Raw genomic sequence first — 25,521 nt, 5'->3', positions numbered from 1 at the left:
ACCTCTCTGAGAGCAGGGAGACCCATTGCCCAGCTTCTTGATACTCACCATGTTAGGACCAGATATCAGGCCCTCTACTACATCTTCTGAAAAATAAATTTCAGCTACCTAAAAGTCTTTGTGACCACACGTACCAACAAAAATAACAGACACATCAGCAACAAGACCTCTGCCTCATGATAATCACTTCCACCTTCCAAATATCACATACATACATTGCTTGGAGGAAGCTAGGTCATTAATGGAAGCTGAACAATAAGGGCATCTGGAAAATATAGATTTTACCTTTCCATCCCCTAGAGTGCAGGAAATCACATTCTAAGTGAGGCAGAAGGAAGTTGGCTGAACCAATCTATAGAGTTTGCCACAAACAAAGAGTGGGACTGACAGATCACAGGCATATACAAACTTAATGTGCTCAAGTAGTGCCAGATTGTTCTACAGAGTGACTACATAAGTCCACACTCCCACCAGCAGTGCATTAGGGGTCCCAATGCCCTCTTCCCTGACAACGCTTGGCATTACACAGCTAAAAAATGTTTGCCAACCTAGTTATGATGCCAAAGTAAAAAGCACATTTTTAGTGTTCCAGTACCCCATTGGAGTCAATTGAACTTGATTTCTAACAATTTTTTCCGGTGTTTCTGACATGAGCTGCTACCTTACTAATTTTCCTCAAGCCAGTAGTTCCATTTTATATGTAATCTTAAATTCTGGACTTGACATTTATCTTTTTAAAATTTCTTGTAAATAGTATTAGCTTAGTGCCCTGGTCTATCAAGATTATTTTAAAATCTTTCTAACTGTTATCTATTTTTTAAGTGCCCCATTCAACTCTGAGAGAGTAGAGGGAAAGGGTGTTAATTTTCTATTTTACACATGAGAAGCTCAGAGAAGATAAGTAACTTGCTCAAAGCCACCCAGTGATACGTGGAAGAGGCATGCTTTGAACCAGGCATGTTTGCAACCAAAGCCTTTCACACGCAGGGTCATATGCTTTGCAAAATCATACAGGGGTATCTGAGGACTAACCCAGACTCCCTTTGGTTTAACCATTTAAAACATTATTTTCAGAATTACAATAGGCCCTTTTATGGCCTTTGTAAATAAAGTCTAATGAAAAGACACCAAAAGTGACTTAATGGAAAATTTTCAAGATCTTAAGAGATATTATTGCAAAAAACGAGTTTCTCATTAAAAATGGTTCAGGATGGGAAAAGTGTGTTTTTCTGTGACCTCCACACTTTTGCACCTGCTGTTCACTGGAAATCTCCTTTCTCCATCTGGACAATTCTTGCTCATCCTCCAACACCCAATTCAAGGTAATCTCTTCTGTTTTGTCTGCTCTGATCTCTTCAGAGAGAGAGATTCAAATCTAGGCACTTTGATTCCAGAACCCACGCTCTTGACCTTTATACGCAAAAACTAATGTGGAGAGGAACATAAAAACAAACACATAATATGATGTGATTCATCTTACAAAAGACATAACACAAAGGCACAAAGGGCACAGAGAGGAAGAAGCAGCTGATTTACCTGAGAGAATCATGGGAGCTTTTCAGAGGATGTGATTGTTGAACTGACCCTTGAAAAAGGAGCAGGATTTGCCAGGTAGACAAGGTAGAGAGAGAATTTCAGACAGAGAGAACAGTAACAGCAAAGGCAGGGAGGAATGAAAGAACATCTTTCTCCCAAGAGCAAATTGATACACTCTTCCCCCAAATATCAGTCAAAGGGTGTTTTATAAATAACTCTGGATCTTAGAGATCATCTTTATAGTAAATTTTTACTTTACATTTTTAAAATGTATTTTAAAACTAGCTTGTTATCACTAATCAGTCAATGGTACAGCTAGGATTGCTGGTGTTTCCCCAAATTCTCTGATGACAAGACTTGTCTGGGGTTCTTGTTAAATACACAGCATCCTGGGTCCCTGGAGCTCCTCATTCAATGGGTCTGGGATGAAGTCAGAAACTTGTAAGGTCTAACAAGTACCCCCAGGAAATTCCCATCAACAGAGAAGTTTGACGAACACTAGGCCAGCCTGGGCCCTGATATCCAGCACTCCTCTGATGACACTTTGCAGAGGAGGAAAACTCCAGTGCAGCAGACAGCCTCCTGGTCAGTTAACAATTAAATCGTGTGAACCACTGCGCTGGATAACTCGAAGATATATTTCGTTAAAGAAGGTGACCAGGAGCAGTGTGTTTGGTGGTCCTGTGGATATGTCTCTTGCTTCAACAGTGTTTGGGCAGAACCGACCCAGGGACACCCCTTCCTCTAGCCTCCGACCACCCACCAACCATTTTTCCAGCCACAACTTTCAGAACCAACCAATTAGCTATCCTCGGCCTCTGGGACCAGCCAACACCATTTGTTGAGCTTAGCTCCTTATTGCTGATCAACCATGAGCTCCCGGATTTTTCAGAATTATTCTACCCAGGTGGAGACCACCATCCACCGCCTGGTGAACCTGCATCTGCAGGCTTCCTACACCTACCTCTCTCTCTGGGCTTCTGTTTCCACCACGATGATGTGGCTCTGGAGCGGGTGGGTGACTTTTTCCATGAATTGGCTGAGGAGAAGCACAAGGGCACCGAACATCTCTTGAAGATGCAAAACCAGCGCTGCGGCCATGCCCTCTTCCAGGACCTGCAGAAGCCATCTCAAGATGAGTGGGGTAAAGCCCAGGATGCTGTGGAAGCCGCCCTGTTCATGGAGAAGAACCTGAACCAGGCGCTTTTCGCTCTGCATGCCCTGGGTTCTGCCCACACAGACCCATAGCTCTCAGACTTCCTGGAGATCCGCTTCCTGGATGAGCAGGTGAAACTCATCAAGAAGATGGGTGACCACCTGACCAACCTCTGCAGGCTGGCTGGTCCCCAGGTGGGGCTGGGCAAGTATTTCCTCGAAAGGCTCCACCCTCAAGCACCACTAGGAGCCTCTGGAGCCCAGCGGCCTTTGAGAAGCCCCCTCTGGTGTCAGTGCTTCTGCCTGAAGCCTCTCTGTGCAGCCACTGAACAGCTTTTTAACTGTCCTGGAGCCCTCTCCCAAGACTTGGACCAAATGGAAACAATAAAGCTTTTTGCAGCAAAAAATACTAACAATAACAGTAATGTGAATTCGGAAGCCTTGTACCGCATTTCTCTTTATAAACCCAGTGCCTGACACTTTTCCTGCACTGTCTCATCCAATCCCCTCAACGCTCCTGCCAGGTAGATATTCTTTTACATTGTACAGGTTTGGAAACTGAAACTCAAGAGGTTTGGGAAATTGTAGGTCATGAAGCTTATAGTAAGTAGCCAAATTGAAATTTAAAGCCAAATTCATCTGAATCCAGAGACTATGTTCTTCCCATTATCCCAGACTCTGGAAGGGTCTATGGCAGATTCTGTCTTCACAAAGTCAATCTATACAAATGTCTAGCCACAGTTGAAGTCTGCATGCCTTTCCTCAGGATCTCTCCATTTTAGGTTGACCTTTCACTGACCTTTCCTCCCCCACCCCACCTGCTTCACCCCAAGAAGCCATCCTGTTTTCTCCTTGCCACTCCATTGCAATTTTCCACCCGGATTATTTGTGTCTATAACAAGCAAGGCCACACCAGTGTCTGGCTTTAAAAGAAGCATGAGCCTTCATTCCCGAGGTAATGAGACCTTTTTTTCCAAGTTCCTTCCTTCAAAGTTCATGAACTTAATAAAAAATAAGACCAGCTCTATTACAGCCCAGACCTCTGCTGCAGGAAGCCAGGGCTGACTGAGTAAAGGCAGCGCCTGAATGAAAAAGAAAATGTATTCATACATCAGCACTGTCTTTGCCTTCCACCGACCAAATCCACAGACACGCTGGGAGGCACCACAGCCCACGTCTGAGCTTCCTGGTTACACACTACAGGTGACATTCACGTCACAAGGGCAAAGTGGACCTTGATATAGAGACGTTTACAGTCTTTGTTTATAGTCTTTTCTCCCCCTTGGAAGTAGAGCTTTGGAGAAGCCTGACACTTGACTCTTCAAAGTTGTTAGAGATGTGCATCCATCCGCTCCCCACACAGAATAGTGTGAAAGACCCAGGGGGTGCATGCAATGAGTTATTCCAGGCTGTTTCTCATTGGCCTCTTGCTCCTCAGCGCCAGTGGCCATTGCCACATGCTTCTGCAGCTGCCCAGTAATGGTCCCACGGTGGCCCTTGCCATCACTTCATCCCTCCAAATGGCTCCTCTTCTGAGAACCTTAAAGGTCACTAGTATTCCCCCCACTAGTATTCCCCCACTAGTATTCCCAGCTCCTAGCAGCTCACTTGTATACCTACTGCTCTAAGGCCTCCCTGGACCCTCCAGGAACTTGGCTCACCTGCCCATCAGTCCCCGGTTAGCATTCACACATCTGTTCAGAAGACATGTTCTGAGTGCCGATCATGCTCCCGGCATGAGGGATTCACCTTGAATAAGACCCATCCTTGCTTTCCCACCAGCCTCACCTCCTTTCCTGCCCAAACTCTCCTCTCACCATCCTATGGATGCTTCATTCTGCTCCACTCAATCACTCGTCTTCTCTGCTTTGGCTGCCAAGCTGCTGGAGAAGTTTGCCTAACGAGGCTGAATTGCACCAGAAAAGAATTAGCCAACTCTGCCTTGGCTTCAGTTTCTACATTGCAAGGCTGCAATGAGAAATAGAGGAGGGAAAGAATTTAAACCCCTAGTATACCATGTAACACAAGTAGGTGTTCAATAGATACTCCATCCAATTGCTGTGTTCTCTGAGCCACAGCCCCTCATCAGGAAAATGGAGGCAGCAAAACAGCAAAGTCTTTAGGCCATAGAGGGGATTCAAAAACAAACATGTCAACAGCCATTATTCCCTCGTGCCTTCCCCTAAATGAACATGGTCTGCCTGGGCTTTGGATCCCACACCATTGCCTGAGTTCTAGGTGGTTTTTGATCACCAGCTTCAGCCTATTGCATCAGAGGAGCTCTGCTGATGACAGGTTTAAGACCTGCTAGGCTCCTAGAGCCTGTGCCACTGCCTCCTAATTCTCAGCTAAGACCATCAAAAAGATTGCAGAAAGATACAGGAAACAAATCTCAGGAGGCCCTGCAGCCCGGGAGGTTTGGTGCAAGGAAATGTAACATCTCAGTGCCTGGAGCTCAGGGCTCCCAGGCCCTCGGCCCCCATCCCAGATGTTGTGGGCAGCGATGATGAGGAATGGGTTGTATTTCCTGTGAATTAAGCCATCGGGTGGGAGAACAATGTCGTCATTGATGGGGAAAGGTCACTGAAATTCCAGGGACACTTGAGGCCTTTCACTGGGTTGAGACAGAGATGCCTAATGTTAATCCTACGTAATATGAGACAACCCACTTTCTAATGACAACCCACTTTCTAATGGGCCTACTGGAAGCTCAATTGGCCATTCACTGTGATTCAGTGCATCCTCAAGGAAGTGGTTTGGAAGGGAGGGAACTTTCTTTTTTTTTTTTAATCTGTGGTCCAAAACTCTCCCAGAATATATTAGCACGGGCTATTCTGATTCTTGGTGGAAAAGGTGTTTGCTCCATTCAAGACATACTTAGTTGGAAGGCGAGGGGTTCCAACCTCCAAAAATAGTGAAATCAATATTCTTTCATTTATTAAATACACATTAATGGGGCACAGAATGTAATGAACACACAGGCTATTTCTGCTGCCCTCCTTAGGGTGGTTTTTGGCCCGTGACCTTGGCTCTAAGGCCCATGTCTTTGCCCTCGTACTTTAGAGTTCATTCCTTTATTTGACAAATACTTAATGTGTGCTTCCCTTCTTCCAGGCACCGTAGTGAGGGATAAAATGGCTAACAAGACAGAGCCATTCTCTCCCCTTACATGGTTTATTGACTAACTGGAAAGTCAAACCATGACTTTATTCATTACAATTAAGTGGCACAAGTGTAATGCCAGGGGAAGTGCAGGGTCCTCTGAGAACATAGGGCAGGCCCTCTGCAAGGGGAGAAAGGAAGGGGAATTTAAGAGGATCTTTGGAGAAGCTGACATTTCAGCTGGGCCTGGACAGAAGGCTAAGAGTTAGCCCGGGGAAGGGGGAGCAGGAAATAAGGGGGACAAAAGAAGGGCACTGTCCCTGGGCTGGAGGGAGTAGGGAGTGGAAGGGGTGAGGCGTGGCTGATGCAAAGTGAGCAGATGCAGGGGAGGGCTGCCTGCCCCGCTCACTTCAGCTTTCCAGCTGCATGACGTCTCCAGACCTGCTTCAGTGCCAAGCTTTGCAACCTACTTAGCTTGGGGACGGGAAGTTCCAACCTCCAAACACAATGAAATCAATATTCTTTCATTTATTAAACACACATTCATGGGGCACAGAATGTAATGAACACACAGGCTATTTCTGCTGCCGTCGTTAGGGTGGTTTCTAGCCTGTAACCTTGGCTCTGAGGCCTATCTTCAGTGACAGCCCAAACCCCAGAGTCCCAGGAGAGGTCCAGCTTCCCAGGGGCCACTTGTCAGGGAGGGGAATCCAGACCACCTCCACTCATGTCTCCAGGGTCAGATTTCCGTAATTAGAAGAATTGGTCGGAGTGGGGAGGTCCAGGTGGTCCACCGAGTGGGACCCATGGTGCAGTGTTTCTGACACGGTGAGCTGTTTCCTCGCTCCTTTTCTTTGTCTTCGCTGGCAAGGAAATGATCTTCAGGAGAGTCGGGCACTGGAAGTGAACTCTTTGTCTCCCTAAATGACTTCTCATCTCCTGGTTTGGATTAAATTAAACTCTGTCCCAGAAATGAGAGTTTCTGCAGATAAAACTTTAAGGAAACATGAAGAACAAGAGCAGAGTTGAAGGATAGGGGTGTGACCAACATTATTTTTATTTTCAACGATGAGAAAAAAGTAGACACAGGAAATGTCAGTGGTGGCCTTGACACCGAGACCAAGCCAGGATGAAGACAGGTGATCAAGGAGGAGATCCCAGGACATCAGAGAAGGAAGCAGTGGTGACCAGGAGAGCAAGTTCACTCAGCTGGCTGCCTGTTTTTGGACAGATACGAGTTGGCAGTTTAGCACAAGTCCATAGTTTCTCTGGGATTCAACAAAACAGGTGTCAAACACTTCCTTGGCAATCCCTTAAGATACATTCAACTAACGTACGCTAAAGGTGGTGTGTCTGCAGAGTCAAGGCCAGAGCGTATGAGAGCACGGAACAGAGTCACCTACCCCAGCCTGTGGCAGGTCTGAAAAGCATCCTGAGAGAGGGCCACCTGAGCAGATAAAGCACACATCTGGCACACGGTAGGGTATAGGGTAGAAGCAGGTAGTACAGCATGGTACAAACACTACAGCCAGACTGCCTGGGGTCAAAGAGGACCCTGCCATTTACTAGCTGTGCAACCCTGGGCAAGTTCCCCTAACCTCACTGCACCTCAATTTCCTCATCTGTAAAATGAGAATAATAATAGTACTTCGCTCATACGTTTGATGTGAAAATTTTGAAAGAGTCAATATATACAAAGTGCTGAGAATGGCACCTGGTAAGCTACATAAATGTTAGCTATGATTAAGGAGATGTGTGGTTAAGTTTTTTTTTTTTAATTAATAGTCTTTATTTTAAAGCAGATTTAGGTTTATAGAAAAGCTGAGCAGAAAGTACACAGAATTCCCATATATCCCTCCCTTCCACACACAATTTCCCCTACTGTTGGCATCTTACATTAGTATGGTGCATTTGTTACAATTGATGAGCCAATACTGACACATTATTATTAACTAAAATCCACAGTTTACACTAGGGTTCACTCTGTGTTGTACATTCTATGGGTTTTGACAAATGTATAATGTCAGGTATCAGCCATTACAGAATCACATAGAATAGTTTCACTGCCCAAAAGAATCTTCTGTGCTCTATCTCTTCCCTTCCCCCACCCCCAACTCCCTATCCCCTGACAACCACTGATTTTTTTTTATTATCTCCATAATTTTACCTCTTTTAGAATGTCGTATTGTTGGAACCATACAGTACATAGCCTTTTCAAATTGGCTTCTTTCACTTAGCAATATGCATTTAAATTTTCTCCATGTCTTTTCCCTGATTAAGTTTTTATAAATGGTGGGTATATTCATACCAAGTTGAATGACAATACTCAAAGGAAGCTGAATAAAGAGTCTTTACCTTGTCAATCTATAGAAAGTTCTGCTAATATTTGCCTTTGGAACTATGCTATTTCATCCTCCAGTGAAGTCCGACCACTAAGGGTTTTTGTCCCTAGTTAAGTAACTCCTTTAAAATACAAACATTCCTGGGAGGTCACATTTTAAATATTTCAGGTCTAGAACTATAGCATTGTTCAGCTTTAAGGAGCTTCAGTATCAAATGTTCCCAAACCCGTATTTTTTTTTTAACATCTTTATTGGAGTATAATTGCTTTACAATGGTGTGTTAGTTTCTGCTTTATAACAAAGTGAATCAGCTATACATATACATATATCCCCATATCTCCTCCCTCTTGCGTCTCCCTCCCACCCTCCCTATCCCACCCCTCTAGGTGGTCACAAACACCCAGCTGATCTCCCTGTGCTATGCAGCTGCTTCCCACTAGCTATCTATTTTACATTTGGTAGTGTTTGTATGTCCATGCCACTCTCTCACTTCATTACAGCTTACCCTTACCCCTCCCCGTGTCCTCAAGTCCATTCTCTATATCTGCGTCTTTATTCCTGTCCTGCCCCTAGGTTCTTCATAACTAATTTTTTTTCTTAGATTCCATACATATGTGTTAGCATACGGTATTTGTTTTTTTCTTTCTGACTTACTTCACTTTGTATGACAGACTCTAGGTCCATCCACCTCACTACAAATAACTCAATTTCGTTTCTTTTTATGGCTGAGTAATATTCCCTTGTATATATGTACCACATCTTCTTTATCCATTCATCTGTCGATGGACACTTAGGTTGCTTCCATGTCCTGGCTATTGTAAATAGAGCTGCAATGAACATTGTGGTACATGACTATTTTTGAATTATGGTTTTCTCAGGGTATATACCCAGTAGTGGGATTGCTGGGTCATATGGTACTTCTACTTTTAGTTTTTTAAGGAACCTCCATACTGTTCTCCATAGTGGCTGTATCAATTTACATTCCCACCAACAGTGCAAGAGGGTTCCCTTTTTACCACACCCTCTCCAGCATTTATTGTTTGTAGATTTTTGGATGATGGCCATTCTGACTGGTGTGAGGTGATACCTCATTGTAGTTTTGATCTGCATTTCTCTAATGATTAGTGATGTTGAGCATTCTTTCATGTGTTTGTTGGCTATCTGTATATTTTCTTTGGAGAAATGTCTATTTAGGTCTTCTGCCCATTTTTGGATTGGGTCGTTTGTTCTTTTTGATATTGAGCTGCATGTAAATTTTGGAGATTAATCCTTTGTCAGTTGCTTCATTTGCAAATATTTTCTCCCATTCTGAGGGCTGTCTTTTCATCTTGTTTATGGTTTCCTTTGCTGTGCAAAAGTTTTCAAGTTTTATTAGGTCTCATTTGTTTATTTTTGTTTTTATTTCCATTACTCTAGGAGGTGGGTCAAAAAGGATCTTGCTGTGATTTATGTCATAGAATGTTCTGCCTATGTTTTCCTCTAAGAGTTTTATAGTGTCTGGCCTTACATTTAGGTCTTTAATCCATTTTGAGTTTATTTTTGTGTATGGTGTTAGGGAGTGTTCTAACTTCATTCTTTTACAAATAGCTGTCCAGTTTTCCCAGCACCACTTATTGAAGAGGCTGTCTTTTCTCCATTGTATATTCTTTCCTCCTTTATCAAAAATAAGGTGACCATATGGGTTTATCTCTGGGCTTTGTAGCCTGTTCCATTGATCTATATTTCTGTTTTTGTGCCAGTACCATACTGTCTTGATTACTGTAGCTTTGTAGTATAGTTTGAAGTCAGGGAGCCTGATTCCTGCAGCTCCGTTTTTCTTTCTCAAGATTGCTTTGGCTATTCGGGGTCTTTTGTGTTTCCATACAAATTGTGAAATTGTTTGTTCTAGTTCTGTGAAAAGTGCCATTGGTAGTTTGATAGGGATTGCATTGAATCTGTAGATTGTTTTGGGTAGTATAGTCATTTTCACAATGTTGATTCTTCCAATCCAAGAACATGGTATATCTCTCCATCTGCCAAACCCGTATTTTAGAGATGGAAATCAGACAGAGAGGTTACTTAGTGAAGAGTACACAGTCAAAGACAAGCAACACATCATTCATCTAGGAAGTCACCTGTCACTTGAATGCAAGTTTGGAGAGGTAGGGCCAGTAACCACACAGCCTGAACTGAAAAATTAAGATACAAGTTTCAACAAAAAGATCTTTTGAATTTCATCCATGAACATGTACAATCATTTAATTATTTCATGTATAACCTTTATCAATAATAACAACATTAAAGTTAGGGCTATTTATTTACCAACATATACTTATTGGGTGCCTACAAAATGTAGACAATAAGCTAGGTGTAAGGATATGCAGGTAAAAATAATACAGGCTTGCAGAAAGTAGGAATCAATGACTGCCTGGGGCAATCCAGGAAGGTTTCCCCGAAGAGGTGGCATTTGATCAGGCCCTGAAGGATGAACAGATATAGGTGGGAAAAGAAGGACACTAGAGTGAACCTGGGAAGAGGAGAGTGTGGGATGTTTATTCAGGAGTAATGAGCAGTTTTGACTGGCCGAGAAGAGAACACACGGGGAAGTCACAGAAGTGAGGCTGCACATTCCCCATTACAGTGTCAAGGTGACCGTAGGCTGCAGAGGGGCTGGCCTGGGCAGAGCCCTCAGAAAGCTAACTCCTCCATGTCACCACTGTTCCCAAGGCCCACGTTGTTCCACCAGTGTCAAGTGTCCAGCCACCCACTGAACACTTGCCAAAAGGCAGTCTACAGCAGGTTCTTAGAGAACTCAAGGACTCCCTGCTTCCTCCCTGTGTCCTTGGCGCCGTGTCCTCATTGTGCTCTCTAAGGAACAAGTTTCCTCTCGAAGGGCAGACAATAGAATTCTTTTGAGAGAGACTTCTCAGGCATGAGTCGTCCCAAGGCAACCTTAATTCAGCCTGGGCGGGGTGGGGGTGGGGGGGGGTTAGAGGGTGGGCTTTCCTTCCTGGAAGTCCAGCTTATTAGGGAATTGCCTCCCCACCCTCATCCCACTCCTGCTGGCAGCCCTGCACTTCCAGCCCCCATTCCTCTGCTAACGCAGCAGCCTCCCGCCAGCCCTTGCAGTCAGGATGGGCTTAAGCAACTTTCTCCATTAAATTCCAGACTCCTTATTTGATGCAACCGTTTTTCCACCAGCCTCCCCAAGCTTGTCAGAGAAAGGAAGGCTCTGGGTCTGCAAGACACCCCACTCAAATAAATGCCCAGTTGACAAGCAAGCGCCGCCATGTCAAAGAGGAATCAGGAGTGTGGTTGACAAGGAGGGGGTCTTGGGAAAGTGAGGGCTTTTTGGGACTGATCCCCCACAGTCCTTTCAACACTTACCTCCCTCCTGACTGCTTCCCCACCTCTGTAGATGAAGGCACGCATGCGCACGCATGCGCGCACACACAGCCCTGGTCCTCTTATTCCCTGTACTCACCCCATTATCACTCCCCACTGCCAAGCTTTCCGGACCCCTCATGTCCCCACTAATTCTGATACTGTCATGCACCTCAACACCACGGGACACAGTGGGATGGAGTGGCGAGAACAGGGGCTTTCAAATCCTACAGACAGGGGCTATATTGCAACCCTAGTATCTATGTATTGTTTGTACCGTGTATAAACCTCCCTCAGCCCCAGTTTCTGCACCTGCAACCTGGAGATAAAGAAAATGAAAGGACTAAAGTATATAAAGTGTGTAAATAACCAAGAACAGTAGCTCACACAGAGTGTAATTCCAGGTGATTTCCTTTCCTCTGCCTCCCTTAACAAATTAAACTCAATTGCATTCAAACAAGCACAGTACCGGAATGTCCCTTCAAGGGCACAGAGAAACAGTATCATGGGGAGGACAAAGGCTCAGAGACAGATCCTATCTCATACAATACAAATTTTTATTGCAAAGAACAGAAACCCCAACTCAAATTGGCTTCAGGGAGGGGAAAAAAAGAGTTAATTGCTTTGGCAAAATTGATCAATACTCCCAAGATCTGTTCTCCCATCCTTCTCTTTAGTAATAGAACTCCCTGTCTCCCGTGACGGAAAGGTTGTGACCGTCTGTCCCACACACACTCCAGAGGCTGCATTTCCCGGCCTCCCTTGCATCTAGCCGTGACCGTGCAGTGGAATGTAAATGAAGGAGATGAGTACAGTTCTCAGGTCACTTTCTTTAAAAAGAAGCTGATCGCTCTACGTATCTTCTTGTGTTCTTCCTGGGTTGAGAAATGGGTCAGCTGAAGCAATCACTTGGGACCTAGAGATGGAAGCCACATGTTGAGAATGGCAGAGCTACTCTGGCAGCCCTAGACCACTTACCTCTGGGCTGTTATGTGAGAGAGAAATAAACTTCTATGTTGCTTAAATCCTTTTGCTGGGGAGTCTATATAGTAGCAGCCTAGCCTTCAACTTACTAACACAATTAATTTCAGGTGAGACTTGATTCAGCAGTTTCCAACAATGTCACCAAGAACCTGTTTTCTTTCATTGTCTCTGTTCTGCTTCCAGTGGTGTCTGTCTTATTCTCAGACTCTGCCTGACCCCCTCCCATAATTGGTCCCTAGTCCCCCAGCCCTTAAACAGCTCCCGGGACTTCCCTGATACTAACAAAAATTTCTGCAGCCAGTACTGACCTCAAATCCTCACACAACACACTGTAGAGAAGAGGAATATTTTCTACTCTTAGCATCACGAGTTGGCAAGAGGGACACTAAAGGACAGACAGATAAGCTAGTAAACTTAAAAGGATGACAGTTACTCATTTTCTCCTTTGCACATCTTGCTTAACTGTTTAGCTAGAGCCATTAGCTTAGGATTTACATCAAGTACTGTGAACTTTAGAAACCAGCTCTAATATTCAGACCATGCTCCTTCAGAGCCCTCTTGGGCTTCTACTGTGGGAGACAAACACCTGTTTCCCACAAAGTCCAAGATACACGAAGGAGGAAACTAATTCCCCAAAATGAAATTAAGTCCTGTGAGGAAGTGGAAGTCAATGCTGGGAAGCTAAACAATGGTAAATGTCCACCCCATCACCTATATATTTATATCATTCAAACTTGTAATTCCAGCCCAAACCTCTCTCCTGTGACTCAGACAGGGACAGGACCAGAGTGACGCAAGCAAGGAGCCCAGGAAACTTTTAATTTCCTGAAAAATCTAAGGAAACACTCATTCTCAAGTACTGACCCTGCACTAGTCGGACCCTGAGAGTGAATGCCTCCTTAAATTTTGCTCCCTAACTCTAGTCCTGACCCCTGACCTTCAAGCCTGTGTACTGGCCATTTATCTACCAGGATATTTCTTAGGCTGCTTAAGTTCAAGCATGGTTAAGATAGATCCTGTCACCTACCACTTCCCAACCTTGTCCTTCGACGCTCCCTATGACACTACCACCTACCACCTATCTAGGTGCTCAAGAAAGATTCTTGGGAATCATCTTTGGTGTCACCCTGTCTTCACCTCCCTCTAGACAATCACCAAGTCCTAACCATTCAACTTTGTTTAGTCAGCCCTCCACAACCACAGATGCAAAACCCCCGGATACAAAGGACCGACTGTACTCATTGTACTATGCCATTTTATGTAAGGGACTTGAGCATCTGCAGATTTTGATATTCAGGGGGCTCCTGGAACCAAGCCCTCACAGATACTGAGGGATGACTGTACATATCTCCAAAATCCATCCCCTTCGCCAAGCCTGCCATGCCTGTGGCACGAAACTAAGTTACTCTCATCTTTCCACTTGAAATTTGCAACAGCCCCATACCTGGTCTTCCCACTTCCAGTCTTGCTTTCCTCCAATCACTTTTTCCTATCATAAACAGAATGGTATTTCCTAATTTTACTTACAAAGTAGTCCCCCACAATTTGACCCCACTGACTTCTCCAGGCTTGGTTATTACAACTACAGCCATATTGTCTTCTCTTGGTTCCGCAATCCCTCCATGCTTCTCGAACTTTCTTTACATGTTCTTCCTCCTCCCACCCACCTCCCCCATAACTTCCTTATTCTTAGAGTATTAGCTTAAACTTTATTTCCTCCCAAAGGCCTTCCTGACCCATAAACTAGGGGAACCCCTTCTCTATGCTCCCATAACACCTAGTTCTACTTTTAAGACACTCATCAGATTTTTGAAAAACACTTGTTTACTGTCTGCCTTTCCTGACTGGCTATACGATCCTTGAATTGCTTATCATAAGTTGGATGAATGTTTGAGGTAAGAACCAACTCTACAAATCCCAAAATTACTACCCTGACAATGCATTTATTTATTCAGCTATCATGTACTAAGCCTCCAGAGGGTGCCAGGACTTTACTAGGCATCGAAGCTGCAGAGATTAAAGAGACATCATCCATACCCTGAGGGCACTCAGAGTCTAGTATACCAGTGAAGAGCCCAAGCATCAGAGTCAGAGGCCTTGGTTCTCTCACTTGTAAAATGCGACTATATCCTATAACAGATGTCTCTAGTACTTTCATCATGTTCTGTTGATCTACCCCTAATTTCAGTTGCAACTGTAATGGGTATTTCCATGCAAGCTCAGAATCATCTTGTACTGTCAGCTTCCTACCTCAAACAAGTATTTCCCATCTTTCAGCATCCTCCCCCAGAGCTTTCTCCGATATTGCCTTAATCTACCTACCTGTGTAGGTAAGCTCAGCCCAGGAGTGTAGGAGCACCTATGACCACCCAGATTCTAGGACTGCTCCTAATCCACAAGGCATGGTGGCTGGTGGGTAAATGCCCCAACCTCTCACTTTTCTAGGAGACAGAATTGAACCCCCAATGCCTACAGGCATGACCTCAAAACACACACTCATTTTGCCTTTCCCTCCTTCCCTGTCTCCCTCTCCCTGTTCCCTCACTCCTCCTTCTTGGGATCCCTGTACCAGCACCCAGATCCTTGTATCAGGCTTCACTTTGAGTGGAACCCAAATTAGAGTACCAAATTCACAAGGTTATTCCAAAGACTAACTGTGGCAACATGAGTGAAATTTTTAACACAGTTCCTAGCACACCATCAGTGCTTAATAAATTGTAATTTAGCTACTCTGTTCCTGGTGGGGGAGATGGACAGGTATAATCCAATAAGATAAATGCTATAATAGAAGTATAAAGTGGTTGAAAGGGCAGAATGAGAACAAGCAAAGGAGCCCTTAAGTTTGGAGGAATCAAGGACACTTCACAGAGGAAGTTTCTCTTAAACTGAGCTTCCTTAAAGGCCCACAAATCAAAAGAGAAAATTCCCAACAAGGGACATAGCAGAAAGGAAAACGTGACATATGACAGAACATGGCATGTTATGGGATGCATAAGCAGTTCCGTATCATAGGAGGGTTAAGAGAAGGTTTATGAGGGGTAGAAACTGAGGGCACGGAGTGTGGCAGAGGCTCAAGGAATCCCCACCAAAGAGAGAGGCAATGTCTGAGGCTCCTACAGAGAAGACCTGCCCGGACTCTCCTGCAGATAGCCACTCAGAGAGGGACACATAAGGTTCACCATCCATCTACACATGTGCTTTCCCTGCTCCTGTTTATTTACACTCTGCGTGGCTGGAGAGAATCAAGGCATAATTCATGACCCACCCCCTTCAGCGCCCTGCAGAGAGGGGGAAGCAGGGAACATCCTTGTCAAGTGCCAGATGTTTGGCAGGGCCCTAAGGGCTGCTGATGGCTTTGGAGGTGAAACAGGAAACTCTTCTGGGGCAGGAAGACTGGAAGTGCAGAAGTTTGCTGAATGAAAGACAAGTGGCTTCAGAAAAGTAGGGGCTGATGAGATGGAGTCGAGTCAGACACATCTGGGTTCCAGTCTCAGCGTGGTTCCTTCCTGACTATGTGGCCCCTGACAAATCACTTCCTCAACCTGAACCTCAATTTCTTCAGCTCATGTCCCTTTTAGAGCCCTGAGGTTCAAGGATGCTATGAGGCAGTATATGAACTTCACTTTGAAGGTTGAAAAGGATTTTGTTACCCCAAAGCTCCTTTTTACTTGGAATGAGTAGACCACCAAATGAGATGTCTTTGACCCAAAAGGAATTCAAAAAAATACCAAAAAAAGCTCAGAGGCCTGCTCACCTGCCTTTAGAGTAAACAATGACTTTTAAACAAAGGACATACAGAACAATAGATTAATGGGGGGTTGGGGGAGGAGTTGGAGGGGAAAGAATCCTACTGGGTATTTAGAAATGCTAGTTGGCTAACTTTCACTTTCACCTGGTTACTTTAGTTCCAAACTGGTAGCTAAGAGCTCATAAATTTTTGCTGAAGTTTTTTCCAGTCTCCTGTCCCACTCTGCATCCTACTCCAGCCATGCTGAATGAACCGCTCTGCAGTCTCCTAAAATGCCCTCATCTTCTATTTCTTTGTCTTTGTCCATGTTGTTCATTCATTCAACAAACATTTACTAGGTCCCATTTGTTAATTTTTGTTTTTATTTCCATTTCTCTAGGAGGTGGGTCAAAAGGATCTTACTGTGATTTATGCCATAGAGTGTTCTGCCTATGTTTTCCTCTAAGAGTTTGATAGTGTCTGGCCTTATATTTATGTCTTTAATCCATTTTGAGTTTATTTTTGTGTATGGTGTTAGGAAGTGTTCTAATTTCATTCTTTTACATGTAGCTTTCCAGTTTTCCCAGCACCACTTATTGAAGAGGCTGTCTTTTCTCCATTGTATATTCTTGCCTCCTTTATCAAAGATAAGGTGACCGTATGTGTGTCGGTTTATCTCTGGGCTTTCTATCCTGTTCCATTGATCTATATTTCTTTTTTTTTTTTTTTAACATCTTTATTGGAGTATAATTGCTTTACAATGGTGTGTTAGTTTCTGCTTTATAACAAAGTGAATCAGTTATACATATACATATGTTCTCATATCTCTTCCCTCTTGCATCTCCCTCCCTCCCACCCTCCCTATCCCACCCCTCTAGGTGGTCACAAAGCACAGAGCTGATCTCCCTGTGCTATGCGGTTGCTTCCCACTAGCTATCTATTTTACGTTTGGTAGTGTATATATGTCCATGCCACTCTCTCACTTTGTCACATCTTACCCTTCCCCCTCCCCATATCCTCAAGTCCATTCTCTAGTAGGTCTGTGTCTTTATTCCTGTCTTGCCACTAGGTTCTTCATGACCTTTTTTTTTTTTCCCTTAGATTCCATATATATGTGTTAGCATACGGTATTTGTTTTTCTCTTTCTGACTTACTTCACTCTATATGACAGTCTCTAGGTCCATCCACCTCACTACAAATAACTCCATTTCGTTTCTTTTTATGGCTGAGTAATATTCCATTGTATATATGTGCCACATCTTTATCCATTCATCTGTCGATGGACACTTAGGTTGCTTCCATGTCCTGGCTATTGTAAATAGAGCTGCAATGAACATTTTGGTACATGACTCTTTTTGAATTATGGTTTTCTCAGGGTATATGCCCAGTAGTGGGATTGCTGGGTCGTATGGTAGTTCTATTTTTAGTTTTTTAAGGAACCTCCATACTGTTCTCCATAGTGGCTGTATCAATTTACATTCCCACCAACAGTGCAGGAGTGTTCCCTTTTCTCCACACCCTCTCCAGCATTTATTGTTTCTAGATTTTTTGATGATGGCCATTCTGACCGGTGTGAGATGATATCTCATTGTAGTTTTGATTTGCATTTCTCTAATGATTATTGATGTTGAGCATTCTTTCATGTGTTTGTTGGCAAATCTGTATATCTTCTTTGGAGAAATGTCTATTTAGGTCTTCTGCCCATTTTTGGATTGGGTATTTTGTTTTTTTGTTATTGAGCTGCATGAGCTGCTTGTAAATCTTGGAGATTAATCTTTTGTCAGTTGCTTCATTTGCAAATATTTTCTCCCATTCTGAGGGTTGTCTTTTGGCCTTGTTTATGGTTTCCTTTGCTGTGCAAAAGCGTTTAAGTTTCATTAGGTCCCATTTGTTTATTTTTGTTTTTATTTCCATTTCTCTAGGAGCTGGGTCAAAAAGGTTCTTGCTGTGATATATGTCATACAGTATTCTGCCTATGTTTTCCTCTAAGAGTTTGATAGTGTCTGGCCTTATATTTAGGTCTTTAATCCATTTTGAGTTTATTTTTCTGTATGGTGTTAGGGAGTGTTCTAATTTCATACTTTTACATGTACCTGTCCAGTTTTCCTAGCACCACTTATTGAAGAGGCTGTCTTTTCTCCATTCTATATCCTTGCCTCCTTTATCAAAGATAAGGTGACCATATGTGTGTGGGTTTATCTCTGGGCTTTCTATCCTGTTCCATTGATCTGTATTTCTGTTTTTGTTCCAGTACCATACTGTCTAGATTACTGTAACTTTGTAGTATAATCTGAAGTCAGGGAACCTGATTCCTCCAGCTCCATTTTTCTTTCTCAAGATTGCCTTGGCTATTCTTGGTCTTTTGTGTTCCCATACAAATTGTAAAATTTTTTGTTCTAGTTCTGTGAAAAGTGCCATTAGTAGCTTGATAGGGATTGCATGGAATCTGTAGATTGCTTTGGGTAGTGTAGTCATTTTCACAGTATTGATTCTTCCAATCCAAGAAGGAATGGATAAAGAAGATGTGGCACATATATACAATGGAATATTACTCAGCCATAAAAAGAAATGAAATTGAGCTATTTGTAGCGAGGTGGATGGACGTAGAGTCTGTCATACAGAGTTAAGTAAGTCAGAAAGAGAAAAACAAATACCATATGCTAACACATATATATGGAATCTTAAAAAACGTGGTTCTGATGAACCTAGGGGCAGGACAGGAATAAAGATGCAGATGTAGAGAACAGACTTGAGGACATGGGGTGGGGGAAGGGTAAGCTGGGACTAAGTGAGAGAGTAGCATTAACATATATACACTACCAAATGTAAAATAGATAGCTAGTGGGAAGCAGCTGCACAGCAGAAGGTCAGCTCGGTGCTTTGTGACCACCTAGAGGGGTGGGATAGAGAGGTTGGGAGGGAGGCGCAAGAGGGAAGGGATATGGGGATATATGTATACATATAGCTGATTCACTTTGTTTTACAGCAGAAACTAACAGAACATTGTAAAGCAATTATACTCCAATAAAGATGTTAAAAAAAAAAAAATTTACTGAACAGGAGCCTCTCTGGCCTGGGTTCTGAACAGTGAAAAAAAACGAAAGACGTGGTCCCTGCCTTCGTAGGCATGTAGTCTAAGATTAACTAGATTAACTAGGTAGACGTTAACTAAAGAGTGGTGCACAAAATGGAAATGTCAGAGGTTGTACATGCTACAGTGGGGCAGAATATTGTTCATGAGAGTCATAGTAGAAGAAATTGACTTAGTTATGGAGGTCAGGGAAGGCTCTTGGAGTTAGTAATGCCTTTATGTCCTTCCTTTTAAGGACAAAGTCCCATTCAGCTTTACAAGGCAGCTCAGATATCTCTGTGAAGTCATCTGCATCTTGCCAAGCAAGACATTCTTTCCTTTGGGATCTGTAGAGTTTTTGTTATGGACACTAACGGAGCTTTGGGGGCACTGTGTTAGTATCTTGAGCTATGTTCTAGTCTGTCTCCTCATAAACTGTGAGTGCCTTGATAGTGCAAGGACTTCATTACCCACTTCTGCATCCCTGACGCTGCACCAAATACAAACGAGAGGAAACTGGAGTTAGTTGAAATGTAAATTGGCTGCAAATTCAAGATATTTTTGTAAGTGAGTAACTTATTTCACAATTAGCAATCTAAATAATGTTCTGATTCATACAAGTTTTTCTTAATAAAACAAATTCTTTTCTAATAAGTTTTCCTGGATGTATTATATAATTAGTAAAAATAAGCCATATATGAAAACTCTAGACCTGCCATTCAACTAACGGATCATAAAATTCCTTCACTGGATTTTAAAGATATTCATCTGTAATTTCTCCATAAGCCCAAAGTCTGGCTGTCAAAGTGACTGAAGTAGTGAGGTTTCTTATTTCATATATGAATTTTTATGATGTGGTCTACCTATGTGGGCAGGATCACTTAGGAAAAGGCAGGTGGGTTTTTGGGCTTTGAAACAGAAGTAAAAAGAACTTGTTGAAAGTCCATTTCTCAGAAGTAAATACGTCTGTCGCCTTTCCTCCTTACATGGTAGAGTTGTTACAAAACAGCGCCAGAATTATTTGGTTTCCTATCGCTGGGTAGGAAATTGCCTTGTACTTTGCGCATTCAATTACCTCCACCTGGAAAGTCTTTGCTCCTATCAAAATCTTAGGCACACTTCAACCCCCATCTCAAACATATCCTTGTTTATTTTACCAATGGTTGGATGGCTGGAATTTACCCAAGGTCATAAAACACATTCGTGGCAAACTAAGAGAACAGGCCTCTAGCCATCCTGGCCTATATTCCTTGCTCCCCACCAGGGTTGTCCAAAGGGCATGGGGTCCCAGGTATTTGGGAAACGTTATCTAACTTCCTCTTCCCCTTTCTAGAGAAGTTTTAATCCCTATTAACACCAAAAATGCTATAAAAAATCCTGTAGCTTAGATGCAATTTAGAAACCATTATTTTTTTATTTAATGCAGCATTTTCCAACTCATTTGAGCCCTTTACCCCATCCATTAACTTCCCCTAGAATTATTTTTCCAGAAAACAATTTGGCAAACACTACTGTCTGTCATGATTTCTCTCACTCCCTTTCTCCCTATCTTTTTAGATGGGGGAGCCACAGACAGTTATTATATAGGTGAGATGCTAAGATATTTGGATAATCACCTCTCTTCACGGCCATGAGAGAACTCTATTTTACATTTAAATAAGAATCAAATACAAAATCAAAGGGGAAAGGAATGAAAGAGCGACTTATGAAGGAAGAGACAAATTGTCATTAAGTTATGGAAAGGTGCTATGTCTCACTGAGTATCAATATTCATAGCAATGCAAAGTGGAAAAGATAAAGGGAACCGAATCTCTGCACCTCCCCCTCCCTTCCCTTTTTCTAGAGCAAAACAAATACCTCTTACTTTCTGAGGTGGAGAAGATTGCCTATTCTTTTCTTGCTTAAGTTCCTCATAACACCTTTACTCCCAAGTAGTTTATCAAGATATTTTCATAAGAAAGACAGTTATCTCCCTGAGAGGAATTCTGGTGATGGCCATTAAGATTTTTTTTTTAATTTACCTCATTACACACATATACAGAGGCAGTATTGCACAGTAGTAAGGAACATAGTGGGCTATATATCTTGTCTTCTTGCTGTATATCTTGTCTAGCTGTGTGGCCTCGGCAAGTTATTTAAATGTGGTGTCCTAGTATGCAGAATGAAGATTATAATACTGCTGAACTCATAGGGTGTTTATAAGGATTAAATGAGTTAATACATGTAAAACGCTTAGAACATTGCTTGGCACAAGATAAGGTCTCAATGAATATTAGCTATACATTTTTTATTAAACAAGTTTTTACTGCATTTACTCTGACCCCTTCTCTTCCTATGGGACTTTATCCCTTTGGGTCAACTCCTTTAAATGCAGTCAACACTTATAAGGCATTAGCAAGAAGATGTACCATTGTGAGCATTGTAGATCATTATTGCAAAAAAAACTTCTGGCCAATGATATATGACTGCAGATAGTGACAGGACTATGCGAAAGTAATGGACCAGCAGGATAGCATAACAGCTGGGAGTCAGGGAGCCTGTGTTCAAATCCCAGCTCGGAAACGTACTTGCCATTTGACCCTAGAGAAGTTGCTTGACCTTATCCCTAAGCTGGTTTCCTCATTTGATTAATGTGAGTTAAAATAAAGCCTACCTTACAGAGCTGAGAGGATGAAGAGACATGACGTAGAAGGAAAACATGCCTAGTACACATTACATGCTCAATAAATTAGATGGAGGTAGTAATGAACAGTCAGCATAACATGTGTGTTTAAATGAGGGTCCCATTCAATGTTTTTCACTCTAGAGGCTATGTATATATCTCAGTGTTACTACCAACTTCCAAATCCTATTTAGATATGATCCTTGGAACACCTGAGAATATCTGTCATCCACAAACTCATCAACTGCAATAACTATGGGTAAGATTTTTACATCTTCATTTTGTTCATATATTTTTATGTCCCTGAGATCATTCTGTATAAATATTTTATACCCTACTTTTCTACTTAACATGATGTTAAAGGTACGTTCCCATGCTTTTAAATTTTTTAGACACTTTAGCAATCACATGTTATTCTATTGTAAAGATCTGCCGTAATTTATTTAACAACCCTCTTTTTACTGATCATTTAGGTTTTCAATTCTTGATTATTATAAATAATACAGCAAAGTTTTGGATTCTTTCCTTCAGCTAAATCCCTAGACATAGAATTACTGGGCCAAAAAAATACGAACCCATGATTCATATTGGCATATTTTTATCCAGATCCTTCACATATTTGAAGACAATAATCACACTCCCAAGTCTTTTCTCCAAACTAAACACTCCCAGATCCTTCTATCACTCTTCGTCTAGTTCAATTCCCAGTGCTACCACCATTCTTGTCCCTTTTCTCTAGGATCAAAGCATACACTTCTAAGCTAGCATTCAAAGTTCATCCACTCTAACCCACTTTATCTTCGCCTCCTCATCTGCTGCATCTCACCTCACTTTCCAGGTACCTTTCCCTCCAATCAACCATGGCTCCCTTTGTACACCCTGCTCTTTCATTCTGCCACTCATTTGTTTATTCTATTTTTTCAGTACAGAAGTCTTTCACACTCTTGACACCTGGGAAACTCAGGCTCCTCTTTCAAGATGAGGCTCAAATCCTACCTCTTCTCTAAAGCCTTCTTGGTTCCCTTTTCCCTGCCCTGGACAGAACTAGCTGTTCTGTCCCTTCTACTGCTGTGCTACCTAGTAAAGTAGCAGTCAGAGTCCCATGAAAAAACTGATGACCCGCTCAATTTGGGGTAATTCAAGGAGAAATTAATGAAGGAATTATTTAGGGAGGTGTGGGCAGGTTGTGGAGAAACTATAAAGACTAACACATACCCAAGGGCCAACAGGCTTTTAACATCCATACACCTGAAGGAGTGAGGACACGGAGAGATTACCGGATCTTGGTAGGAAAGGGTCGTGTGGAGAGGACCTGTGACTTCCATGAAGGGACAAATCAGCCCAAGGTAACCCCAAATAGAGGGACCCAGGAGAATAAATCCGCTTGACTTCACTCTACTCTCTCCTTCCCACATCTTGCCTAGGCTTTCATTAGCAGAACCCAGCTAGAACCAGAGGGCTAGGAAACCACTGATATGGTCTATATAGGTCAGTGCCTTGGGGCACAGAGCATGGAGGAGAAGGATGCAGAGTAGATCTGAGAGGCAAAGGGAAGAGCTCCATCTTACCATATGAAAGTTCATTATCCTTTATTACAGTTCACTGTCAGCAGGTATGCTTCATTCGCTGGACTGAATACATATTATCTAACTCAGTTCCAAACCAATTCTACCCTATGGAATGGCCATCATGCTCTCCCACTCAGCACTCCTCAGTGTCCCACCGTGCCCCTGCCCCATTGCCTGCAGAGCCAACTATAAATGCATAAGCATGACTAATGTTCCTGGTGACAGGGCTCTGGCCTTTCTCACTTCCTCAGGACCACCTCTCACTTTCCTCCTACTTCACAATCCACCACGTGAACATGTCACTCCCCAAACACAGCATTCTTTCTAAAGAGGTTATCCTCTTTCCTTGAACACACTTCCCCAGCTGGAAACCTCCTCCTCATTCTTTAACACAAACTCTGTGTTAAACTCTGTGTAAGTAAGGGCTACTTACACAGTGAAATTCCCTGCCTCTCTCAAAAACTCTCGACCTGGGCTTCCCTGGTGTCGCAGTGGTTGAGAATCTGCCTGCCAATGCAGGGGACACGGGTTCGAGCCCTGGTCTGGGAAGATCCCACATGCCGCGGAGCAACTGGGCCCGTGAGCCACAACTACTGAGCCTGCGCGTCTGGAGCCCGTGCTCCGCAACAAGAGAGGCCGCGATAGTGAGAGGCCCGCGCACCACAATGAAGAGTGGCCCCCACTTGCCACAACTAGAGAAAGCCCTCACACAGAAATGAAGACCCAACACAGCCATAAATAAATAAATAAATAAATAAATAAATAAATAAATAAATAAATAAAATTAAAAAAAAAAAATCTCGACCTCCTTCTCCAAAAACTCCTTTAACAGCTTATATTTTATAGTACTTTATATTATAGATGTTTATCACCTTAAACTACCACCTCCCTTAAGGCAGTAAGACACAGTCTTACTTCATCTATTTCCTTAGAACCTAACAGAATCTCTGGCACGCTGTAGACACTCAATATTAAACGAAAGAATGAATCATAGAATCAGATAAAGATATTTGCAGTTAATTTAGATTTCTCATTTGGTGGGTAGGTGTTTGGTTTTTTTAATGTATACTTGTTCTTTATGCACTTCTAGGGTATGTGTGCGACAGAGGGCAGAAGCTTATGTCCTGAGCATCTCTCATCATCAGCTGGCACTGGCTTCCATCTGCCCTCAGTAGAACCTCTGCAGGAAGGTAGGCATCCTTGGGAGGGCAAGTAGGAGACGGTCCATATAAGGCCTACCCATTGTACATCCATTTGACATATGGACCCTGTTAACAGGTAACTTGCCAACAAGCCCTTAGAAGTTCTTGTGTCTGCTTCCTAAACCCATTTTGGAGCAGAAATCCATTTTATTAGCTGAAGACAGAATAGACCAATTCCAAATATTTGGAAAAGCTTAATCTTGCAAATTAGCTAGCTGTCCTCTGGCCACATGGTGGCCACTTGTGTGGGAGGAAAGCAGGCCCATCTCAGGACAGACCTTTCTCTGTTTCTTGAGAAAACACAATAAAACACCCTTCTCCTTTCATCCACATCTGGCGGCTGCAAAAACAGTGACCCGTGGAATTCACATTTTCATACTTGACTATGATAGGCCAGCGTGCAGGGGTTATTCTTGTTGTGTTTATGAAAGAGTGAAGCCTGTCAGGATAAGAAGGCTTCTGATGGAGTGCTTATTGAGAAAACATGCAGAGATTTCTGTTTCCCCAAATTAGAGAAGGAGCTTATGATAAGAATCCTTTTCATTGATTTCTCCTCCTCAACTGCTTTCCCACTGTCCTGCAGTATAATTACAAGCCCTGAAGTCTAGACTTTTGAAGGAAGTCCAAGATAAAATTCCCCAAAGTGGAGTAGCTCAGGGGGTCCTAACTCTCAAAATTGCACAAAGCTTCAAAGAAATCATATTGTACCCATAATAGGGTCGCCACACTAAATGAACTGAAAAGGGATTTTTGTTGTCTCCATTTTGGCTGGCGTTTTATCAGTCTGTTCTGTTCATGTTACAAACTGTG

The 25,521-nt window shown here is 42.8% G+C and overlaps 1 protein-coding gene and 1 pseudogene across 27 annotated transcripts in view; one reads left to right on the top strand and one right to left on the bottom strand.

Moving 5' to 3' along the window:
* Nucleotides 1-2,407: 2,407 nt before the first annotated feature.
* Nucleotides 2,408-3,168, top strand: LOC309612867 (ferritin light chain pseudogene; annotated as a pseudogene). The gene has a single exon. The product of its transcript is annotated as a ferritin light chain pseudogene (transcript).
* Nucleotides 3,169-6,925: 3,757 nt separating this feature from the next.
* The window catches only part of LOC309613193 (uncharacterized protein), a 170,446-nt gene continuing 151,850 nt past the window's right edge, over nucleotides 6,926-25,521 (bottom strand). For 23 of the 26 annotated variants that reach the window (XR_014235553.1, XR_014235554.1, XR_014235555.1 and 20 more), the window contains one exon: nucleotides 11,137-12,414. The gene's annotated coding sequence lies outside the window, so the exon portion shown is untranslated. Of the gene's footprint in view, nucleotides 7,011-11,136; nucleotides 12,415-15,278 lie in introns of those variants that run through there. The other 3 variants (XR_014235547.1, XR_014235548.1, XR_014235552.1) reach the window with 3 other exon arrangements.

This window comes from Balaenoptera borealis (genome assembly GCF_965194805.1).
Source record: "Balaenoptera borealis genome assembly, chromosome: 1".
Lineage (NCBI taxonomy): Eukaryota > Metazoa > Chordata > Mammalia > Artiodactyla > Balaenopteridae > Balaenoptera > Balaenoptera borealis.
This window is presented reverse-complemented; position numbering and strand designations above follow the sequence as displayed.